At 48.6% G+C, this 6,813-nt stretch overlaps 1 long non-coding RNA gene across 1 annotated transcript in view; it reads left to right on the top strand.

Moving 5' to 3' along the window:
- Positions 1–2,284, top strand: part of LOC102385902 — a 3,411-nt gene extending 1,127 nt beyond the window's left edge. The window contains exons 2-3 of the long non-coding RNA XR_325610.1: positions 1,550–1,688; positions 1,893–2,284. This is a non-coding gene — a long non-coding RNA (uncharacterized LOC102385902). The remainder of the gene's footprint in view (positions 1–1,549; positions 1,689–1,892) is intronic.
- Positions 2,285–6,813: the final 4,529 nt, after the last annotated feature.

The raw sequence follows: 6,813 nt of genomic DNA on the forward strand, positions 1-6,813 counted from the left end.
GGAGTGCATTGAAACACAGCTTCAAAGGGAATATAGCCAACTCCTTTTAATGCTTCTTTTATGCTGCCTAGGTGATGTAAATGAGTTTGAGTCAATAAGTCAGCCCTGAGACTACTCTGCAGAATCAAGCCACCTGAGGGGAAGGACCTCATGTGATATCACAAAAGTGTCCTCAGCTTGGAGCACTGAGTAGCACATTCACAATGCCAGGTGAGTAGTCTCTGCAGGAGTCAAGTGAATCAAAAGCTTTATTACAGGTTAAGCAAAGGAGCGTGCTGAGGCCTTTGCTGTAAAAGTGGTCTGGGACCTTCGTTGTGTTTCGGGTTCAGTGTCGCTGACAAACACGACGGAAAAGGCATGGCAGAGATTTTATGCTTGAAAGTCAGTCTTCTTTCGTCTGCTTTATACCAACAGAAATGATTGTAAACAGAGTATTGTGATTGAGCATGCCAGCTCTTTCAGGTGGAGAAAATGCGATTATTCAAACTGGAATCTGGACCGTGTACCAAGTCAAGTGTGTGGCTATTTTTCAATGCTTGTCTTTTTACCAGTTGGTTGATTCATCATCTGTTAAATATCATGGCACTTTTGTGTGCGTTGTTTTTGTTTACCGAGCAATATAGATGGGATTTCTCTGTGCTTTCTTTAGAAGAAGTTCACCTAAAAGAAAAATCCAGATTGCATACAGAACTTTTTTCCTCCTCCTATCATCACAGCAGCTCTGAGCTTTTCAGACTTTTCCAGATGAAACATGACGTACTTCATTTATACAGCTAGACACATCCAAAAAAAATAAATAAATAAAAGCCAACATCTTGAAGAGTCTGAATTTTCTCCTTCAATAAGCTACTAGGGGTCAGACCTTTACGGGGTAGGCTCTGGTGGTTACAAATGGCGATTAAGGAAATGGTGAGTTTTCCACCAAGGGCAGCAGCATCTCCTCCTCCTTGTGTTTGTCTGTTGCCTTTAGACAGAGGGCTCCAAGTCTAGGACCTGAATGGGCACCTTCAGCTCAGCAGCACTACGTGTACCGTTCTACTTCCCTACATGCAATTAGGGTCGCTCATACACGTGACAACGTGATGATGGACACGTGACAAAAATGTCACTGTGTGTGGCTTAATGGTGTCACACATTGCATGTTTTGGGGTTTTAGATGAGTTTGCATCGTTGCAAACTAAACTACTCCCTGATGTAGTTGAGTTTGCAATGATGCATTGCAGCTATTAGTCAGCTCGCTCCCCCAGCCATGGTAGAGGTGGGCAGGCTCCACCGAAAAAAAAGGATCGGGCCCCTTGCCACTTGTGCCTTCAGCAGCTGCCTGTTGCAGCTGCACTGAGCTGAGGAGCCTGATCCTTTTTTTTTCCTTTGGTGGAGCCTGTCCACGGCTGGGGGTGCAGTGACACTCATATCAGCAGGCCCCAGTTCATTCCTCTCTCTCTCCCTCCCCATCTCATGACTAATGATTGTAAGGAAAAGGAGTGCATTGAAACACAGCTTCAAAGGGAATATAGCCAACTCCTTTTAATGCTTCTTTTATGCTGCCTAGGTGATGTAAATGAGTTTGAGTCAATAAGTCAGGCCCAAGACTATTCTGCAGAATCAATCCACCTGAGGGGAAGGACCTCATGTGATATCACAAAAGTGTCCTCAGCTTGGAGCACTGAGTAGCACATTCACAATGCCAGGTGAGTAGTCTCTGCAGGAGTCAAGTGAATCAAAAGCTTTATTACAGGTTAAGCAAAGGAGCGTGCTGAGGCCTTTGCTGTAAAAGTGGTCTGGGACCTTCGTTGTGTTTCGGGTTTGGTGTCGCTGACAAACACGACGGAAAAGGCGTGGCAGAGATTTTATGCTCTAAAGTCAGTCTTTTTTCGTCTGCTTTATACCAACAGAAATGATTGTAAACAGAGTATTGTGATTGAGCATGCCAGCTCTTTCAGGTGGAGAAAATGCGATTATTCAAACTGGAATCTGGACCGTGTACCAAGTCAAGTGTGTGGCTATTTTTCAATGCTTGTCTTTTTACCAGTTGGTTGATTCATCATCTGTTAAATATCATGGCACTTTTGTGTGCGTTGTTTTTGTTTACCGAGCAATATAGATGGGATTTCTCTGTGCTTTCTTTAGAAGAAGTTCACCTAAAAGAAAAATCCAGATTGCATACAGAACTTTTTTCCTCCTCCTATCATCACAGCAGCTCTGAGCTTTTCAGACTTTTCCAGATGAAACATGACGTACTTCATTTATACAGCTAGACACATCCAAAAAAAATAAATAAATAAAAGCCAACATCTTGAAGAGTCTGAATTTTCTCCTTCAATAAGCTCCTAGGAGTCAGACCTTTACGGGGTAGGCTCTAGTGGTTACAAATGGGGATTAAGGAAACAGTGAGTTTTCCACCAAGGGCAGCAGAATCTCCTCCTCCTTGTGTTTTGTCTGCTGTCTTTAGACAGAGGGCTCCAAGTCTAGGACCTGAATGGGCACCTTCAGCTCAGCAGCACTATGTGTACTGTTCTACTTCCCTACATGCAATTAGGGTCGCTCATACACGTGACGACGTGATGATGGACACGTGACAAAAATGTCACTGTGTGTGGCTTAATGGTGTCACACATTGCATATACATGAGTTTTGGGGTTTTAGATCAGTTTGCATTGTTGCAAACTAAACTACTCCCTGATGTAGTTGAGTTTGCAATGATGCATTGCAGCTGTTAGTCAGCTCGCTCCCCCAGCCATGGTAGAGGCGGGCAGGCTCCACCGAAAAAAAGGATCTGGCCCCTTGCCACTTGTGCCTTCAGCAGGTTGAAGGCAGAAGCACTGAGGAGCCTGATCCTTTTTTTTTTTTTTGGTGGAGCCTGTCTGCAGCTGGGGTGCGAGTTGCCAATGGGCCAAGTGGCCCCTGAGCTGCAGGGGGACCCTGGTCCTTCTCTCCACGGCAGCAGCCCCCCCCAACCCCCAGGTTTGCCCAGGTGGTCTGCCAGTTCGGAGGCAGCACCCAGCCTGATCCAACTCTTCCCTTGGAGGAGCCACTGCCGCGGAGGGAAAGACTGGAGCCCCCACAGCTCAGGGGCTGCTCAGCCCACTGGCAGCTTGCCCGCCAGCTGCAGGCAGGCTCTGCTGGGAAAGAAAAAAAGGATCGGGCCCACCATTTCAATTTAGGGGGAACTGATGACTAAACCCCTGTCGTGTGTACAAGTGCCGTAGACGGCAGTATTCTAGCTGCGTACGTGGAGTTTTTGGCACTGTTGCAGTGGTAGTGATTTAGCTTCCTTTGTGCGGTGGATGCACAAGCATGCGCGTATAGACAGTGTGTGCTGCATAAGCTATGCACTAGCCTGTTGCCGGTGTATCCATTCTACCTGCTGGGTAGTGCAGGGCCCAGTCTAGCCTTGGGGCGATATCTGCTAGAAGATGTTCCAGAACAGGCATTGGACCCCTTGAGGAGAGCTGCTCCAGCTGTCGCAGGGCAGCAGAGGAGGTTCAGAGTGGAAGAGACAGCCTACTGCAAGGTGAAGGGGCACGACTAAGGAGGAGCCCCCTGATTCCTGCAAAGCTATAGCCTGTGCCGAGGACTGGCTGCTCCTGAATAGGGAAGGAACGATCCACCTCCACATTCCTTTGCCAAGGACTGTTTGCCTTCAGAGCTACCCACGCTCTGCTTTCCCACAGATTTTAGAAGGAGCGTGGCCGTGGACCAAGTGCAATCTGTAGGGTAGTTTCTACTGTGCATATTGATATCCATGCAGCAGGTGCTGTCTCCCAAATCTCTGCTTTCCCTTCAAGGCTGGGAGAGCTGCTCAGCAGCCCGGCTTTAGTTAATCACAGACTGCCTGGGCTGTTCTGCAAACTCACCTTTTATCTAACTTGTATCAGTTTTCTCTTCCAGGTGTCCCAGTACCTTGTTTTACAGGGAGGCGTGCCTTTTACAAGATCTTTGGATGTCCTGTACTAAAACCCCAGAGCAGTTTTTATCATCTAATCCCTCTCGCTAAACTGTCTGGCAGCAATCTGCTACATTTCGGAAACTGGTGTCTCTCATTCTGTTTTATACAGACTGTAGCATCCGAGTGCATTAGACAGCCACCATCAGCATCTGTCGTGTGCAGCTCATTCTTTCACAATTCCACTTGGCCAGGGGACAGTTAACGTGCACCGCACTGTTTTGCTTGGTTTCCAAATAAATTATAGGGGGATCAGTTGTGGCAGTCCCTATATTTTGTTTTTTGCTTTTTTTAAAGTACATTGTGCGGTGAGCCTCTTACTAGTGAAGACGAGATTGAAGTTAGATTAGATTAATTGAATCCTGATGTACCTATAGTGTTGAGGTGCTGCAGTATTTCTTCAGGGTCCTTTAAAAAAAAAAACAAAAAAACAACAAAGCACTCTGGATCATCTTGTAATCTTCTGCTGAAGTTGGCGTGGTGTCAATGAGTATGGATCCATCCAGGAAGGAGCAGAAGTTCTTACTTGTGTTGAACTCCATTGACTTCTGGGATTATTCTTTTTATCCGTCTCCCACTTTTTGCATGTTCTTAAAGTGGCTTCTGAAGTTCTGTGAGGTTGAGTCTTCGGTGCCTGAGCAGCTGAGCGGGAGGCAGGGTGTCAGAGCACTGCTCCAACTCCATGCTTTTCAGCATCATGAGCACAGCAAAAGCCCAGGATTGGCTGAGAGACTTGGATAAAAGGGGAGAGCAGTTTTTTTCCCGTGGCGGGGAACAAGAGAGAGCTAGGGGGCTGAGGGACAGGCTGGAGACCGGATTCAGAGTCTCAACACAGTGGTCCCTCGGGGAACCCCTGAGAGAGCCCTGAGGAAGCAGCAGCAGAAGCTGCAATGGGAGTGACACAGTATCCAGTGTGATACAATATCCTGTTCTTCTCTCTGGCCCGGGAGGAGCAGTTTTTCCTGCGGCTGGGAATAAGAGAGAGAGGGGGCTGAGAACAGGCTGGAGACCGGATTCAGAGTCTCAACACAGTGGTTCCTCGGAGCGTCCCTGAGAGAGCCCTGAGGAAGCAGCAGCAGAAGCTGTAATGGGAGTGACACAGTATCCAGTGTGATACAATATCCTGTTCTTCTCTCTGACCCGGGAGGCTGTGGCAGCAGGATCAGGCAGGGACTGCTTGTGTGGAGACTCCAAGCCTGGAGGGACCTGACTGCAGCCAGTGTGGCTGGGTGAGCACAGCAGAGCCAGGGGGGGGACTGCCGGAGTCCGCCCCAGTTTCCCTGAGGGGGGAGGGGCCCCAGGGGCAGGCAAAGCCCAGGGGGGCACTGCATTTGCCGGGGCAGTGAGGCACAGGAGGGTTGCTGCAGCCCAGACATTGTTCACAGCAGAGTTGGGGAAGGGGGTCAAAGGCAGGGGGAGGCTGTCTTGCAGGGTCTGCAGAAGAGAAGTTGCCGCTTGCTGCCCGGAGACTCCAGGAGCATGGAGGCAGACACCAACACCAGGGAGCGTCTACAGACCACGTGCAGGGACACAGACAGTCCTGCTCCCTGAGATACCGCGCCAGGGGCAGTGCACACGGGATCCCCAGTACACCGTGTGCAAGTGAGAGACTGTGTAAATAAGTTCTTGAGGGTTTATTAGTCGGTATATCCATGTGCTTATTTAATGATGATTTGTTATGTTGTAAATAATTAAATCTTGTAAATAGTTTGAGAATTGTCTGTGAGGGTGCTTGATTATAAGGGGAGGCTCTCCGCTCGGGGGCACTGCAGCAGCTTCTCAGTGGGGCTGGGCAGGGCTACTGGCTACCGGGTACCCCAGGATCCCATTATTCTGGTGAGGGCGCATGTAGTGTTATGCCCAGGGTTACAATCAGGATAGCATCTTTCATGGATAATGCCGCATTGGAACATGGACTTGGCAGAGAACTGCCAGGATCCCGTCCTTCCACGCCCTGCCCCCATCATGATGTCCCCTTTCTTCCAAGACTGGGCAGGGGGGTGGATACCAGCTGCTTTGGACAGGGAACTTCTCTGCTGCCCCACTTCGGGAACCGTTGATCTTTCCTAATACTGCTGGATTTAATTACAGACTCTGATCAAGCCTTGGCATTGCATGGACCTCCTATGCCACCTGCTGTTCCAACCCTGGTCTGAGGCTTTGGGTCTGAGACACCTACCTCGATTCCTTCAGCGACATAAATGCAACTTGTCCCATTGCATTAGTCTGACCAAAACTCTTGCAAGTGGGAGCAGGCATTGCACAATGAACCGTGAAGCAGATTTGCATCGTGTTCAGTATCGGTCTGGAACACATAAATGCCCTTGTTCTGCGCTACATATGCCGAGGTGCAGATCGCTGTGTACAGTAGTTATATAGCCCCACTGAGTACCTGTTGGGTTTTGTTAACTGACCGTACTGAAAAAGATATGGGGGGCCTGCTGTATGTCTCATTGGTAAGGAAAATGTGAGCTCCCTGAGTTTGTAATGTCATTTGTAGTTCTAGATTTTTCTCTCCGTTGTTTTCGGACAAAGCCACAAAATTTTCCCTCTGTTATTTTTAGCTTGTTGAAAGCAGATGTAGCCGCCACAGTCTCAGCTCAGGAGGATCTCATCTACCAAGAGCTGGAAAGCAGCTCCATCACTCTGCTGCTGCACCGCAGTGTCAAGTCTTGTGCAAGAAGCTGTAACTTTTCTTCAGGACCGAGCCAGACGGCTTCCTATGTAATAGACGGAAATTATAACTGTGCACCACTAACCTATGCAGGATGAATGAAAACACATTTCTCTGGCCTGGCCTCATTCACTCAGCTTATTGGTCTGTAATGTGCAGCCTCATGTTGCAGTGCCGACTCCTGCAGTGCTTCCAG

Source organism: Alligator sinensis, unplaced genomic scaffold (assembly GCF_000455745.1).
Source record: "Alligator sinensis unplaced genomic scaffold, ASM45574v1 scaffold2170_1, whole genome shotgun sequence".
NCBI classification, from domain to species: domain Eukaryota; kingdom Metazoa; phylum Chordata; order Crocodylia; family Alligatoridae; genus Alligator; species Alligator sinensis.